This window comes from Calonectris borealis, chromosome 3, assembly GCF_964195595.1.
Source record: "Calonectris borealis chromosome 3, bCalBor7.hap1.2, whole genome shotgun sequence".
Lineage (NCBI taxonomy): Eukaryota > Metazoa > Chordata > Aves > Procellariiformes > Procellariidae > Calonectris > Calonectris borealis.
This window is the reverse complement of record NC_134314.1, coordinates 38,759,941-38,777,058: the sequence shown is the minus strand read 5'-3', so window position 1 is coordinate 38,777,058 and position 17,118 is coordinate 38,759,941.

The window sequence follows — 17,118 nt, the reverse complement described above, 5'->3', positions numbered from 1 at the left end:
CGGAGGTGCTGCAAGGAGACAGAAAAAAAATGGATGACTGCAAAAGCACTGTAGGATCATAGGGATTCTGAAGGGAAACATGTGCGGGAAGGTCATGACAGTGAGGACATCAGTGAGCAGCCCAAAGTGCTCCGTCTGTGCTGTGAGAGTCCATCTCAGTGTCTCCCTTGTCCCTAGAGCGTCCTGGTGCATCGGGGAGCCCTGGCTGGGCTGCCCACCTCTACCCTCACCCTGCTTCTGCATCTGCATCTCTTTGTGGCCACCCTTCGCCACCTCCTCCCACAGAGTTGCCCCTTGTAATTGTATTTCTACCTTTCCCTGAGAGCCATGGACCTGTGAGATGGCCAGCACAGTGCCATGTGTCCCCATCGCCATCTGGTTCAGGGCCAGGGAGGGAGCAAAGGATGAGCTATTGCCTCTAGACTGCCAGATCGAGCTCGTAGGGAATGGATGCAGAGGCTGCAGAGGGAAACACAGTGTGTATCTTCTGGATTTGCCTTTGAGACTAGGAGTGTTATCTTATGCGATGAGTGAATGTTAAGTTGTCCATTCAGTGATCAAGAAAGTGGCTGCTGTCAAACTTGAAACATCTTTAAGCAAAAATTAGCATGAATCCCAATTTCTTTATGAAATGTTTTTGCCAGATCCAGCAAACTACTTAATTTCCTTCCAGTTTCTTTTGTTATTCTGCTGTTGTTGACAGATTCAGCTTTTTTTACTCAGCTCCAGTAAATGAGCATCGTGGCTGTTGTACTTCTCTGAAGCAGTCATTCACACCATTGGAGCCGATGTGAAGTCTTTGGTTTGGATGTCAATCCAGCTGGGTCCCACCAGCCTTACCTACTCTGATGGGCATGTATTATGGCTTAAAATTTAATCAAATGATTTCTCAGTTATGCCCCATAATTTCTAGAGGATCCATCACAGAAAGACACACAAGCTGGCCTGAAATAAAATATGACTAATGGTCCATATTCTACTCTAAGCTGCTGGGCCAAGACAGGCTATGGAAAGGCTGGGATTAGTTATTTGCATTCAAGATGGTCTTCTTGAAATATAACATTTAGTTAGATATCATCAGGCTACATTGTAGAGCAACCATCACTAGACGTGGTTAGAGGGAAAAGATATGAAACCATTCCTAAATCTTTTGAGACATTGAGGGAAATAAATGGCCGAGGTAAACTCTTCTTAAAGAGTCTGTCATTGTTTTATGTTGACCAAGTAAAAAAAAACCAACCAACCAAACACCAAAATCCAACAGCTGGGATTGTTCTCTTCATCCTTCAGTTAGAACTCAAGTTTATTAAGAATAAAAAAAGCTGGAAACCTTACCATGCAATCTTGACTTTGGTTTCATCCCACCCAAACTGGGACAACTGAATTATAAATCTAGTCACACAAGGGTTTCTCTGCAGTTCACAGAAGATCTTTCAGAATGACTGAAAAGGCAGATAGTCTCCACTGACTAAAAGTAACTTAGTGCTTTAGGCAAGTGTCTGAAATTAGATAAGATTAATCCAGGCCTTAAGACGTCAAAAGATGTTTCAGAGGAAATCTTTCAACCTCTGTTTTCTACCAGAAAGAACAACTGGTTAAAAATAATAACAATAATAATAAAAAAGTGATATATAAAGCTTTTAACCTATAACAATCCCATCAAGATTGCAGTTTGGCTCTTATTTATCTTCAGTTTGGGGATGGACTTGGAAACAGAGCCAAACCCACAGTCTCTGACATATGCCGCTGGCTTCCAGATTGTACTTCCTCGCTGCCATGTAGAGGAGAAAAACCAGCCTGCTCCTATGCAACTCATGTAAACATTGTAGGATTTCTGGTTTGTAGCTGGCGAGCAGATCATGATTTTATTGAAACAAAATAGTATGTCGTCTTTGTTTTTGATTCCCATATGCCACTTAAGATGGTTCTTAGCTGAAAATGAGAAACATTTTACTGCTGAGGAACCCTCGCCCTGAATTCAATGGGTAGCACATCCCTGTCTGAAACATCAATACTGGGCATTTGATTTGTGATTAGCCATCTGACTATCCTCTGCTTTTTTTTCTGGGTTGACAGATTTTTGGATGTTTGACTCTTCCTGTGTGATCTTCTTAATGTTTTTTTCTGGGATTCAGAATGTGTTAATAAATTTCTTATCCACTGTCAGGTTATTGAAAACATTGTTCTTGAATTATTGAATAGAAAATTAGCAACTGCTTGCTTACAATTTTTAACCAGAAGGCTTCATGGTATAAAAATGTTTTAAACCTCTCATTAGGAAGTCCTTTTTTTCTTTAGTGATAAAAATGTGTGCTCACACTATGATCTCTTCAATAATTATCTTTAAAAGTAACATTTGATAAATACTGCGATGTTGGAATGAATTTGGGTGCAGAAATTTGATTCTAAGTTTAATTTTAAGTAAATTATGATACCATATGTAATGTGTGATAATAACAATGTGTCCAAAATTACAGCAGTCACTGAAATTTTCACTGCGTATGTATGTACATATAAGCTTATGCATGAATGTGTGCATGTATATGCATTTTAAAAATATTGAAGTGTTAATGTAGATATTTTATATTAAACTTCAATGTGTGTGTGTGTATATATGTTCGGGCATTTTTTCCCCTTGGGCAATGTCAAGTATTAAAATTTCCTTAGTCAGGCTCTTTCAGCCGCATTGCACTGATGGCAATTTTCTCTTCCTGTTTTCTTTTTCTGACCGTCTCGGGCAGATATGTTTCAAAGAAGAAGATCGCAGATCCCACTTCTCATTCTCCATGTTTGCAAACAAAATGATCCTCTGAACACAGAGAGGTTCGCTGTATCTTGAACCAACAGTGAGGTAGATGAGCATTATTCGTATAGAAATTGCAAGGTGTACAGCAAATGCAGACAGTGTTGTAAATGACAGCAAATTATTTCATCCTATTTCATTCTGGTTTGAGAAGTCCTAACTTTGTGCCATGTTTGTGCATACTTGTCTGTACGAGATAGCCTAAGGAGTTACTGCTTCTTTGTTTTTCTGCCTCCCTGCCTCAGCTCTACCCTGTGCAGGGATGCGGATGAGATAACAGCTAGTTCTGCTTTTTTGTTTCCCTTTCTCTCACGTCTATGTTTACAATAAAGCGCCTGTATTGCAATTACAATGAATATGCTGAATGGTCTAAATTATGTGAAGGAGGGACTCACTTCCTTTGGTGCAATTTTTTTCTTTGAGAGGTTTTTCAGATGAAATTGAGCAAGACTTTTGGAGCTTTTATTTCTATTGCAGTTGAGAAAGGTAGAAGCAGCTTTCTCAATGCATGTGAAGGACTCCCACAGAAATCAATAAGGCCTTGGGTTCACAGGGGATGACTTTGCTGTTTCCCCACTGATGCAGTAAAAAACTGGTTGCAGGCTGAGGGGAGGCAGGAAGGTGTGGGAAAGGATTCCTCATCTATAAGTATTCTACAAATACCAGTGAATTTAATGATCTAATGCAAGGCTCCCCACCATTTCACAGCACAGACTGCATCCTCTGAGAGGGCTCATCTTGCAGACATGCTTCTCTTTCATCTGTGAGGACACCAACTTTCCCTTCCTCCAAACAATTATGCTAATACGTCTTTCTGCAGTGGCCTGTGTACATTGAGACAAATATTAGGAAACCCGATCTGTCTTTTAATGCAATTTAGCAGTTGGAAATGAGGAGATCCAGCATCACGTAACCAAGCAGTTCTTCGTGGACCACAGGCAAGTGCTCCACAGACCACAGGGCTGGAACTTCTCGACTAATGCATTTCCCAAATGCTGCGCAGCCAACCCTAACCGCTCCTGCCGCCGCAGGCTCTGAATGCCTTCTCCTCGTTACTCTAACTCATTGCAGTTAGTTATTACAGGCAGCTCAAGTAGAAATGGCTATAGCTAAGGCTGCCTGGCAATTTCCATGTAGTTTTCTACACTAAATATCTGACTTCTTTTTTTGGGGGGTGACAGGAAGGTGGAAGAGAGGAGGGAAAGATAGTGGGTAATAAAAACCAATAGATAGACTAAAAAAGAAGCTGAAACTTCTGTAAGATTTTATCCATTTTTCTCTTATACGTGCCCCATATGGGAGCATGGATAGTAGAGGGTTTGTGGCATGGAAGTTGGTTCCTGTGGTTGTTCCTTTATAAATGTATCCATGGTTGAAAACCTGTTTGCAGATGGTCAGAGTTGTGATAGCTGGCAGTTAATTTCTCCGATGATGATGATGTGTGTGCTGTGTGTGCTCCTACCCTTTGCCAGCACCTATGTCCCATCAGCAGAGCTAGGCTGAACACCTCCCTTCTAGGGGTGACGTGGGACCCATCGGTCCTCACCATGACCAGGAGCTGCTGCGATGTTGCGCGTGGGACCTGAAACTCTTGATTCAAGGACACGTGAATAGAAAAGAGGAGAAGGAGACCAAGCTGTTAGGGGAAAAGGAGCTTGTGCGAATGGCAAGATGGGTATCAGTGTCGCAAGGGAGCAAGGAGGCAGGAGGAGACCAGGAAACTTGGAAACAGCAGCTGAAAGCCTAGCGCTGAATGCTACCATTATACAACTTCTGGAGGAGTTACGTGTGTGCATGTGCACACACAGTTATGCAGTTCTGAACTGCAGGAGCACTAATCTTTTTTTCCACTTTTTCCAAGGGTGTCCAGTGCTCAGAGGGTGAATCGGGGCGGGTCATAAAGGCAGCTGCTCCCTGCAGAATCCCTTCCTCCTTTGTGGTAGATAAAGTTAAGGGATGGGGGATTGCTGAAAGAGAGAAGATGGCTTTTGTGACTTGGTTGTGAGTTGTAATCCACACTTCTATTTTGCTAATTATTCATTTGTTACATGGGTTTTTTTTTTGTTGTTTGACTAATAACTGTTTATTGTAAAATACATATTACGTGGATGAACTCCATGGAAATAAGCCCTTATGAAACTTATTCTGTCTTCAGAACAGATTTTTCGATAATACCATGTAAATAAGCCATGAGACCACATATTTAAACATTTAAGTATTTTGATCTATTTTCATTAAGTGTTTTTTCATTGAGAACAGTCCATCCTGTGCATTAAATAGACAGAGGCTCTCTGGGGGGAAATAAGTGTATGATACTTGAATGAAACATGGTCTTGGCATGTAGCAGAGAGAAGAGAAATGTAAGGTTTCCTGTGCAAACTTACTTGGACACTTTTTAAATTTTGAAAGCTTAACTGTGCTACCCTAGTACTGTATTAAATTAAAATTGTTTGTATTTGTTATTTAAGCTAATCTGGAAATTGTTTCTCTGAGTCTTTTCACATATGTGTGTGCTCAACATATATGTGTTTATGTAAAGTGTATTTATTAGGTATGCATAGAAATATGTGAAGAGATATATGTTGGGCCAGAACTCTCTCATTCCTTATCTGCCTCATGAGACTTTCAAAATGACGGTTTCCTGTTTACTTGTTAATTCATCATTATAAAATCCAAATGTTATTACTGTTCTCAGTGTTCCTGGTGTGTATCTGGAGTTTTAAGCATATCCTTTATTTTCATAAAATGAGAAGAAGACATTATTTATATCGCTTTGATGTAATTTTAACAAAGAGAATGCAGAATGTTGTTATAAAAACAACTCTCCCATCATCTGAATGGTAATTACTGGGGACATTCACTGAAGATTTTGAAAACAGTCTTTAAGCTGTTCGCATATTCCTGCTATTTTCAAATCCTATATTTAAAAGGTAAATTCATGTTTCATTTTGGTGTTATCACTGGTTCTGCAAGGTGACAGGACACGCAGTGAGCTACACTGAACAATGGAGAAAAAAAATGGGTTGCTTTGGTGTGGTAAAGCTTAAAAATGTTGTTATCTCTCCGCCACCCAGCGCTCTTTCCCGGCTGATTCTGAGACCAACTGTCAGATCTGCTGAGTCAGTTTTCTCTGAAGTTCGCTGAAGATTTGGGACATTAATAATGACGAAACTAGATGTGGGCATTAGAGTTCTGTTCCCTCTGGATCTTCAGAAAAGTGCAGGTTTGGACGACTTGACCTTGTTGTAATTCACACAGAGCTCGTGCTGGAAATTCCAGTTTTCTGCCATTGGAACAAGCACAGCTCCTATCCTGGAGGAGCCTCTGGCCATTCCCAGACATTGTTTATGGCAAGAGTTCAGGAGGACGTGAGCCAACTTTCTTAGCTATTTGTACCGTTTATCTCCCCGTCCCCCACCCGATCTCAACTTTTTCCACTGTTATGAGTAAAAAATATTTTATAGCCATCTCTACAGCACAGTCTCTCTCCTGATGTCCCCAGCAAGCATAGTCCTCTCAATACAATGTGATAAGTCAGTCCTAAGAGGACTTTCAAATACGTGGTGGGTGACCAGTTTTGCATATGTTTCCTCTCCACCTCTTTCATTTCCCCTCTGTGTGTGTACTGCCCTCAGACCGCAATGGATACTCAGCTGAAGCACGTACATTGGCGCAGGCATCGATCCCCGCTCCGCTTGTAGAGTTTGGCTAGCTATCCCTCCTCTGAAGCTTTCTTACCATTAAAATGACTGGGTTTGATCAGGGCTTTGACACTTAACCAGTTATTTTTACTTACAAAGTCTCTGTCCGACTTTTTCAAAAGCTTCCTATGTAGATTATGGTTAGTCTTCAAAAAACTTTTTTACCTTTGTGCAGCTGAAGATTGGCCATTTTAACTGCATTTTGCTTGGATATGTTTGATACCATAATAAAACTTAATTTTCAGGAAAAAAAAGGTCTCACTGGTCGTTTAGTGTTAACGACCAGTAGAGGCTTGGGAGTGTAATTTCTTTCTTCCCCTCCTCCCCCCATTGGTTGTTTTGACACTTTTCCTTTCTTCTTACCTTCATATTTTATGCCACAAATTTGTTATCCAGAGATGTTACTGGGCAGCTAGGTATTGCTGTACACTGGATGCTCTTCATGTACTTGTTACAAGGGGAAGTCAGATCTCTGCTAATGCGTTTGAACACTTCTTTTGACATTAACCACACTGTGCTCCTTGATGAAAGGAAGCGTTTCATGGTTCCAGCTGGAAATCCTCTTTTCTTCTTTGGTCAATGCCAAGTCTTCAGCTGCACATCATGTTCTTGTGTGTGAGCTGTAAGATAAGAAAGAACTTTGAGAAATTGAATCTGTCCTAGTGGTACCTGGACACCAATTATTGCTTCAGGTGATGATGCAATCTATCATTTACAGATTGTGTATTCTTGTCTTTGGCTGACACTGCTACCTCTGTGGTGGTTGTCCAAATTGGATACAGGAATAAGGCATCTTGATTCCTTCTTGGGAATCACGCCACAATCTGTACTAATGCTTTTCCTGTGGGCCAGTTGCCTACGGATGGATAGTGGATAAATTCTTTGTATGGTTTTGTTAATGTTAATGTGATAAAATTCTTTAATTGTGGAAACTGTTCTATAAGAACAACTTCTTGAAAGATTTTAAGAAACTTTTCTCTATGGAATGTTTTAAATTTATGAATAGATCAAAGACAGAAAAGAACATATTAAAAAATTGGAAAAAAATCATTCCTATTCCTATACTGAAACAGTTGAAATAGAGTGATAAGGAATGCCATGTTAATAAAGACGTAGTAAGTAAAACTAATTAAAAATAAAGCCCTGAAACTGTTTAAAAAACAAAACAAAACAACAAAATGCCCCTCAATCAAAAATAAAACCCCCTTTGTGCATATCTATGAAATTGAAATCCAGAGATCGTGATAGATAAATACCGAGAATCCTTTCATTCTGGGTACCAGAAGTTTGCATTGAGACATGCATATTGAAATAATTTTTTGGTCACAGCACGCACCATAACCAGATAAGTTTTGAGCCTGATCCTCTTGTCTTGGATCCCAGTACTAATAGTATTTCTGTTTAAATAGCTCTGCATCCTGTTTAACTGGACTATTTTTAAAGCATGTGCAGTAGATGGCTTTAAGTATGAAGACCGAACAAAATTCACTGATGGCTTATTTTTCTTAAGCCCTGATGCACTTTCTTAAAGTACATTTTGCCCATTTAATCAGCCAACTGTTAACGTTACATTTCCTCAGAGAACTTTATTTTTTCATTCCACTCTTTAGAAATGTTGTATATTTTCTCATATCTTTAACTACGTTGTGTAGGTTAATGAGGTCAGACTCTTCTGGAAGAACGGGGAGGTTCTGACGCTTTATGTAAAGACATGCAGCAAAGCCTGTGAAGCATGTGAAGTCGCTGGGTATTTTATACAAGATCATTCACTGATAGCAGGAATGCTTATATTGCATTTTGCCAGCAGGCAGTTCCTTAACTATTTAAAACTCTGCAAAACAAACCCCAAGCCCACAGTTTTAACTGAGTTGAAAGATGTTTAATTAGAAATTAAAAAGGTACCGGTGCTTTCTCTTGCTTGAGAATTTGGAGAAAGCAAAGAAATCTGGTGGCCAGTCTGAGCAATATTGGTAAAACCAAGCTGGAAATGTAAACATATGGTGATTCTTACATTTAGAAGGCTTTCTCAAAAGACAGATATATTCTTAGGCCAACAAAGAACAAAAATCCTTTCAAAAGAAGTAAATTTTTTTTTTTCCTTTTCTGCAAAGAAAATGAAAGCTGGCTTGTGCAAAGACAGAAAATATTCTACATGTGCTAGTTAACTTTTATTCTTATTTTTATTTGCCCTCACTTCACAAGTATGTAAATATGGAATAGTCTGCATAAAAGAGCAAGTGTTGGGTCCTAATCCAGTCTGCCTGTTCAAGCTGCGTATTCTAAATTATGGAATATTTTCTTGTTGTTTTGGTGCTTATGTCAAAGGGACTCTGCTTAGTGCAGAAAATAATGAGGTTTCCTTTGAAATTTTGTCTCTTCACCTTTATCCTTTTTATCTAAAGAGAAAGCCACTTCCCCTTGCCATGCTTCGAATCCATGCTTCAAACAAACATGAAAAGATGACAGAAAAGATAAATTACAGAAAGAATTCACAGGTAACTGTAGAAGTAGAAGGAAAGAGCTGGAGAAAGAAAGGGCAAAATCAGTTTGGTAAACAGGATTTGGCATTTTGCAGAAGATGCTGTTGTATACCAGGGTAGAAGTCTCTTTCTACACCCAATTCAAAACCAAAGTAGAAGTTCACAAAGTGTGCATGTGTTTTGCATGAATTAGCTATTTTTCTCTGTATATTTTCACAGACAGTGTTTGTCAATAGTCTATGCAAATCCACTGTGATACTTATTCAGGTTACCTGCAGCTATCTGACATTAGAAAGTTTTAAATAGTACCCAGGCTTGTAATGGAGTACTCTATCTATCTGTCTTATTAAAAACTTCAGCAAACGTTGGCCTATAAATAGACTTTATGAAAATAATCGAAGTGTGAACTCAGTTTAGTGTGGGTGGGATATACTGCAGTGTTATCAAAGATCTGAGTCACTCAAGCCTTTAAGAGGGAAATGACTGAGGCTCTGTGTGCAAAGGGGAATAAATTAGCAAGATAAAAATATCTGAGACGCAAAAAGAAACAAAACAAAACACAGGGTTGTTAGTGCCGTAGTGGTATATTTGAAATGATTGACAAATGATGACGGTGTTATGGCTATTTGTGAAGAAACAGATGATGACAATGCCCTGGAAGAATGTATGGGAACAAATTCTTTACCGAGCTCTGATCTCAGACCCTGAGGATAGAAACACCTTGGCCATTGTGTTATCTGTAATGTTACCTGAAATTTGAAATAATGAATGTCTAACTGTGGAAAGGTGTTTTTACAAACACATTTGAAATCATCTTAAAATTTCTTGAAAAGTATAACCAGAGCAGATGCCACAAGCCAATTCCACAAGTGAAGGATCAGAGGGAGGTTAGAGTCCTCTTTGGGGAAGGGAGAAGAGAGCATGAAAGGAGATTTCTTACATAGGATCTGGTTACTATCCAATCCCTGGGTGCAAGGACTGGGTTTTGAGCTAAAATATACCAGTTTAAGCAAGCTCTGGGGCTCCTTCTTATCTGGGAGCATGGACTTCAAGAGGAGAGAGAGAAGAGCTCATAGGGGATCACAGGCTTCTTCTATGTGCAGCTTCTCCTAAATGTAAGCTAAGGTGTGAACTGTAAAACAGTGACACAAGGGAACATAGCAATGGTTTCCTGTAGTAAGGGGGAAATCCAGCCCATTAATGTGCTGCAAAGGAAAGTATAAATTATGGGGTATTCAGAACCCAGATATTCCATGGCAAAAGTTGACGTATAAAAACATAGGCACGTCTTAATATAGGAAAGCCTTGCTCAGATAGAATATAGATGTTCTTGGACAATGGAGAGTGACATTTTGTAGAAGATCAGGATAGGAAATTCAGATCTTTATTTTACACTTAATGGAAAAATTTAGGTCATTTCTGCAGTCACCTGAGTATTAATGAAGGAAGAAGGTTCTTCTGTCTTCCATAGGATGTTCATTTTTCTGTTTGGTTCTTGGTGTTGTACTCCTGATGTCTAGGCTAGCCACCTTTATCTGGCACAGTGATTAATTTTCTTACTCTACTTTCAAGATATTTACAGACAGTAGTTCTCTAAGTTACTAAAGATTTACACACATTTGCAATTTTTTGTGCCAATCTTTTTTTTTTTTCAATTATATTCACTATTCTTTGATCTGGAGATGTTAGAATATAATTCTTAACAGCTTTTTTGTTCCCAAATTATTTGCTGTTGTTTTTTGATTTTCCATCCAATTTGGCAATATGTTTGATAATGCATTCAAATAATATATTAAAATTAATGTGATGTATTTAACTGATAATATACTTAGAAGTTTAGGAGTCCCTATTAAAGTAAGAAAAGTATGTGATTTCTGTGTTTTGTGTAATAGGGTGACTTTCACATACAATCCAGCACTTCCTTTACTACTTTGGCTATTAGAGAGGATCAGGCAACACATAGTATTGTCCTGCAATGGCTTTGTGAACTGTGTGTATGTTTGCGTGTATAAGCATGTGTCTTTGTCATCCTTATCTAAGTCATCCTCTACAATTTTTTTTTTTAACAGGAGTTTGTCTCTTTTCACAAGACTATCAACTTGTTTTATTCCAGGATGAGTATCTTTATATTTTTTCAGTGGTGTTTCTATACCATTGAATAGGGGAATAATGCTGTTTGAGTCCCCTAATTGTTACAATTGGTCTTTCCTACATCTCCTTGTGCGCTGGGTGCCAAAGTTACCTAAGATATCTGCATAGGGATGGCAGGTGAGAGAGAGGAACCTACAGGAGACCTGGGTGCTTTTTGATTGGCAGCTGGAAGCCAGATGGGGTCATTTAGGCACTGGACACCTGTGCTTTGTTGATTGGAGTCCAGTGGCACATTTCACTCACTCAAACTTTGCTCTAGTACAGTCATGACTATGTTAAATCTGCCGGAAGGCTTGCCATTCACAGCGGTGTCATCTGTGCATCACTCATGGTGTTGAATGTTGTTGTTTGTTTCTAATTTATTTCGTGTTTAAGACACAAGAAGCAAAGAAACATTTTGCAGTGGAGCGATGCCAATTTTCCCCACCTGGATTTGTAAGTTTAATATTAGTTAGAGCAAGGTAAATAATACCCTGGGAAAATGAATACTGAGAAATGCACTTACTGATTGTTTTCACAGAATTTCATTTATCTATCAGTCCTTGTGCCATTAGGGAATAGATTCTAAATTGTGTGTCATCTTTCTAGTAAAGTATTCTGGTACAACTGTGATAGTATTTTCTTGTTCCTGGACTGAGCTCTCTGAGGCAAAAGCATGGGTTTAATTTGAGGCAATCAGATGCTAATTTTTAAGACACTTCTTGTTTATCTACAGTAATTTACTGCAAGGGAAATTTCAGCGGTACAAGACAAGCAAGAAAACAAAGCAGTTTGGCTCAAATTTCGCTCGCACTCTTTGAGTGGGAACTGTGCTGCATATGTAAATCAGATCTGGTGTCTGAAAGAAGCATGGAGGGCTTTAAAAGGTTCTAAATGTATGGGCATCTTACCATCCCTGCATCATTCCCACAGTCCTGCTGGCTAACAGGACCAAACCTGGCCCCTTCCACTGTTCTCTAATCTAGCTACAGTCTTCCGCTGTTTCTTTGTGTATGTGAGGGGACAGAGACGTGCCTGTCCTTCTGTTCAAGTCTTCCCCCTTTATCTCTGCCTGGAAACTATGCCAAGCAAGAACAGGGCCATTTGAGACTTACGATTCAAAAGCTAACCTGGCATTGGGGTGACAGTGGGCACTGCTACTCTTCAGAAAAACAAGGAGTTCTTTGAAAAGCAAAGTTAGTGAAACCATATTTCTTACAGCTTTATATGTTGTGATTTAAACTCAATGTCTTCAGCTCCTGCTTCTCTTGTCCTTTTTTAATACTCCTTCCAGCTCTCTCCCCAGGAATCACATTCCAGCAACACTGTCCACTTTTCTGTGTCCCTTACTTTTGTCACCTATTTGGCAAGCTATCCAAAAACTACATAAGCACTGGCTGGCCAGCTGAGCACAGTCTGGTATAAGGAAAAAATATTTTGGTATATCTACCCCTTTGTAAGTATTTCTTTAACAGAAAATTTCTGGGGAGCTTGCATCACTCCGAGATCTCATGAGCAGTTTGAAAATCTGAGGTCACTTGAAAAGAGCAGGAAAAACCTGAAACATTAAAATTCTCTCTGTATTTGTCATTCTGATTTGGACTGATATTTGCCAAGATTGATTTACCAATCACTAATACTTGTTGCCTTGGGAAATGTCTCAAGCATTATCAGAGTTAAGGCAGTAGAGTGTTATTGCTTTACAGAAACCTGCTTTGTTATCTCATTGCTAACAAAATGACTTATTTTTCTGTTTTTCCTTTGAAAATTCTGTCTGTGATCTGTTGTTCAAATAGGGATTAATTAAAATTTCTGTGCTTTCTGTGCTTTAATGTGGGTGGGTATCTATTTGACCACTGGGATATATTGATACCCAGTCCTAACCTTTATTACATAAACAACTCAGTGAATTTTTTTTTTCCTGCTCCCCTAATGCAACAAAGCATTGTTTCTGTTTTTGTCTACAGCTGCACATTGACCTGAAGGCATAAGTCTTTTTTTTAAGTTGTGTATTACATTAAATTTGTTGGTACTTTGGTCACAGTGTTAGTGCCTTGCCACATGAAAAATTATGTGCTTTTAATTTATTATAGGGGAAAGGTTCTCTGTTCCTACACTTCACTTGGCTTTCTGTTCTGTAGGTCAGATATTCAGAAAGAAGTACCAGAAGATTTACACTTGATATTCTGATATAGATTTACTGGTTATATTATATTTAACATTCTTAGAATAATTTTGTTACTACCATAAAATTTAAGATTCATAGAGTAAAAGGGCAAAAGGAGCCATTCTATCATCCTTCCTGGTCTGTGGATGCCTTATATTTAATCCGGTTACTAATATATTGAGCCAAGTGTCATGAACTTGATTAAATAATGTCATCCAGAAAAGCTTTCATCCAGTGGCTCTTGTTATACCTTTCATGGAAATTTAGAGAAGTTAATCCCCCCAGTCCTCCCTTTCTAAAGGCCCATGTGTACTGTAATTACAAAACATAGAACTCCCTACACCATCTTTGAAATAAACTAAACATTAAAACTCTGACTGCAAGGCTTTTGCTGCCATTCCCATCCCTCCATCAGAGTTTGGATCTCTATTGCATTCTCCAATATTTTCAAAAATCCTTTTTACAGTAGGGGTAGCAGAAATATATAGTATATTCCAGCATACTTTTAAAAAATGTTCCATATACAAATAGTGTCATATTTTCTTTCTTCTTTCTCACTGCTGTCCTTTTCTACATCCTTCTTGCCTTAGCAAGAGAAATCATGATTTTTTTTTTTCTCAAAGCCCTGACTATAGCTAAATCCTTTGTGGTCTAGGACGTAGTTCTCTCTTGTGTTAACTCCTTGGTTCTGTGATTGCAAGGTGGTTTCCTGTTACCTGTAAAAAATAAGGGCAACTAGGGGAGGTCCATGATGACTGGAAAAAACTGAATGTTACACTCATCTTTCAGAAAGTTAAGATGGACTTGGGAACTATATGTGGGTGAACCTTAACCCAGTCCATGGAAATATAATGGAGTGTGTTCTCTTTGAATTAATTTCCAAGCATATGAGGGATAAAAAGGCAGTCAGAAATTATCTACCCAATTTACCAAGGGAAAAACATGCTTGACCAGCATGGCTGTCTTCTATGATTAAATGGCTTTTGATGTGGATGAGCAGGGAACAAGAGATGAAACTCATCTTGACTTCAGTAAGGCTTTTGGTACTGCCTCCCTCAAAATTCTCATTTAGAAGGAGGAACATATGGACAGGATGAATGGACTGTTTTAGGTGGGTTGAAACTCTCTGGACTTCCAGGTTTAGATGATGACTTGATGTCTAGTAATGAGTGGATAAATACTATGTATCAAGGATAAATACTAACCCCCCTATTGTTGAATATCTTTATCAACAGTCTGGAGGATAAAACTCCTTAGAAAATTTAAAGAGAACATTAAAAGAAAGTTTAAACACAGGATTAAATTTTGAGGGTTGACCGGTGAATGGCAGAACTTCAGTCAAGACAATCTTAAGGATTGGGTCAACAAGAATGTCATGGGTGTTAATAAAAGGCATACATTTCCACACCAGGGGCAAAATAATAACCCATAACATTAAGTCTGGCCAGGGACAGTCAGGGCTCGCAGTGGTCTCATGGCCCTGACAAGTAGGAGAAGTAAAGTTAGCAGATTGAGACAAGTAATTTTTCTCCTCTGCTCAGCACTAGTGATACTGGAAGACTGCATCCAGTTTTGCGCTTCCCAAAAGAGATTGGGATTGTTAAGAGATTGTCTGGCATCAGCAGAAGGCTGCCAAGATGGTCAGGGGCCTCAGGCATGTGACCTACCTGGAAAGGTTGAAGGAGCTGGGATTACTGAACCTGGCAGGAGGAAGCTAAGGTGCAGTCTAACAGCTGCCTACAGATACTTGCAAGCAGTTACAAAGATGATGGAGCCAAGCTCTTTTCATTAATGGCAAATGGTATAAAGAGGCCAAAACCTGCATTTTGGGAGGTTTACTAGCCATGACATTAGGAAGGAGTATTTCATTCGGAGGGTTGTGCAGCACTGGAACAGGTTCTGTCCTTAGAGGGGATGGACTGGCCAGAAAAAACTACAGCTGATCTGACCTTGTGTAGGAGATTGTTGTGCTTTGGACAGGAAGCTGGAGTAGATGACCTCCAGACATGTCCTCCAATCAGAGTTCAATGATTCTGGGTTATATAGTTGTGTTTCTCTGCATCAAAGTACCAAATATTCTATATGACCATTCAGACCTTCACATCATTTAATATTTCGTCAGTCGTCTTATCCCATCAGTAAACTTTATCCACAGTATGTAGTTTGTACTATCAAATTGTTGTTAATGTTGAATGCTAGGTCTCCTGGAGAAATGCCACTATGTTTCCTTCCCTAATCAATGATGACTTTTTTTTGATACATAATTCAGTTATTTGTTAATCTATATCCCTGATGAGGTGTTTCTGTTTAGTAATACTGCTAAGGCAAATGGCTTATATTTTATAAAACTCTAAATGTAAAAAAGCACAATTGCCTTTATCAATCAAGCACATAATATTCCCTCAAAAATTGAAATCAGGTTGGTTTGTTGTGTGACCATTTTTCCATAAAATCGTAGTGACTGGTACCGATTATCTTTCAAATCTGCTAGTTTTGCTTTAGTTCATCGTTAATACAATCCTATGTCATCTGTTCCATCACTGTGCCTGGGACTGATGCCAGGTGATCTTGAGCTTCATGGTGCCCTTCTTGTAAAAGACTTATAGTTTTCCTTTCTTCTGGAATTTTCCCTGTGTTCCAGGACTTGCTACATGAATATCAGTAACTCTGAAATCATTTGTTCAGCCCTTTAATGAATCTTAGATTCCCGTTATCTGGGCCAGCTGGTCTTGAAAACATTTAGTGGATACAGCCCTAGCTTTGTGAAACTAGCCCCATATGAAGTGCTTGCATGTGTGCACACACATCTTGTGGATGCTCTCCTTTGCTTACCCCTGCTCCAGCCTAGTAAATGGATTAATTTTATTGATTATAAAGAAATCTGAAACACCTGTCTTGTTTTCACACTGAGGTGCATCTCTGGGTCAGATCATTCTCTCCCATCACGTTAATCACTTTTGATCACTTTTTTTTTCCATATCTGTCTTGTAATGACTAATTTTCTTCCCATACAAACTTGAGCTTGAGGAGTAATTTATCCTCTTGCCTACTTTGATCAATAGTTTTGTATCAATAGCCTACTTTGATCAATAGCCTTTTCATAGCACATTGGTCTGTATTTATCTGAATTCCTTCACGTTTGAGTTATGTTACGGTTGTTCATAAGTTTTGGTGTGCATGTACATATATGTATGTGTGTGTATATATATATATGTATTTATCTGTCCATTCCATCTTTCTGAAAAACAGCCAGAGATATTTAAAGATGAGATTTTTGGCCAAGAGTAGTCTCCAAAGTTTAGAAAAGAACAAGTGGTGTTTCTCTGATGAGATGAAATACGCAGCCTAAGTTAAATTATATAGATTATTGCCATTAACACAGGATCTCAGAACCACCTACACTTAGTGTTTCCTACTTGAACCTCTCAATGATCCTCTTTGCATTGTTGAAAAAACTGTAAACTTTAGTTAGTTTTCCTAAGTAATAAAATTAACTTCTTGCCTTTTTCAGCATCCAGATAACCAGAGTTGTTTGGGAGGAGGGACGCTCTTGCCTACGCTCTTATCCTTCCTCTCTCTGCCTAGGAACCAGATTGCATGAGAGAAATGTGCTGCCCCAGCTGCTTTTCCTGCTCTGCAGCACTTGTCACCCTCTTCCCTTAACACCGGTTCTGCCCTTGGGACTTACCTAAAAACAAACCGCTTCTTTTTTTTTTTTCTCCCTCCCCCCCCCGGGTGCTACCATCAAGTTTTTTCAAGGTGGAGCTTACTTTCCACTTGATAAATATTTTAAAATATTTAAATATAATTGTTGGTACAAGTTAGTCCTATGCAAAC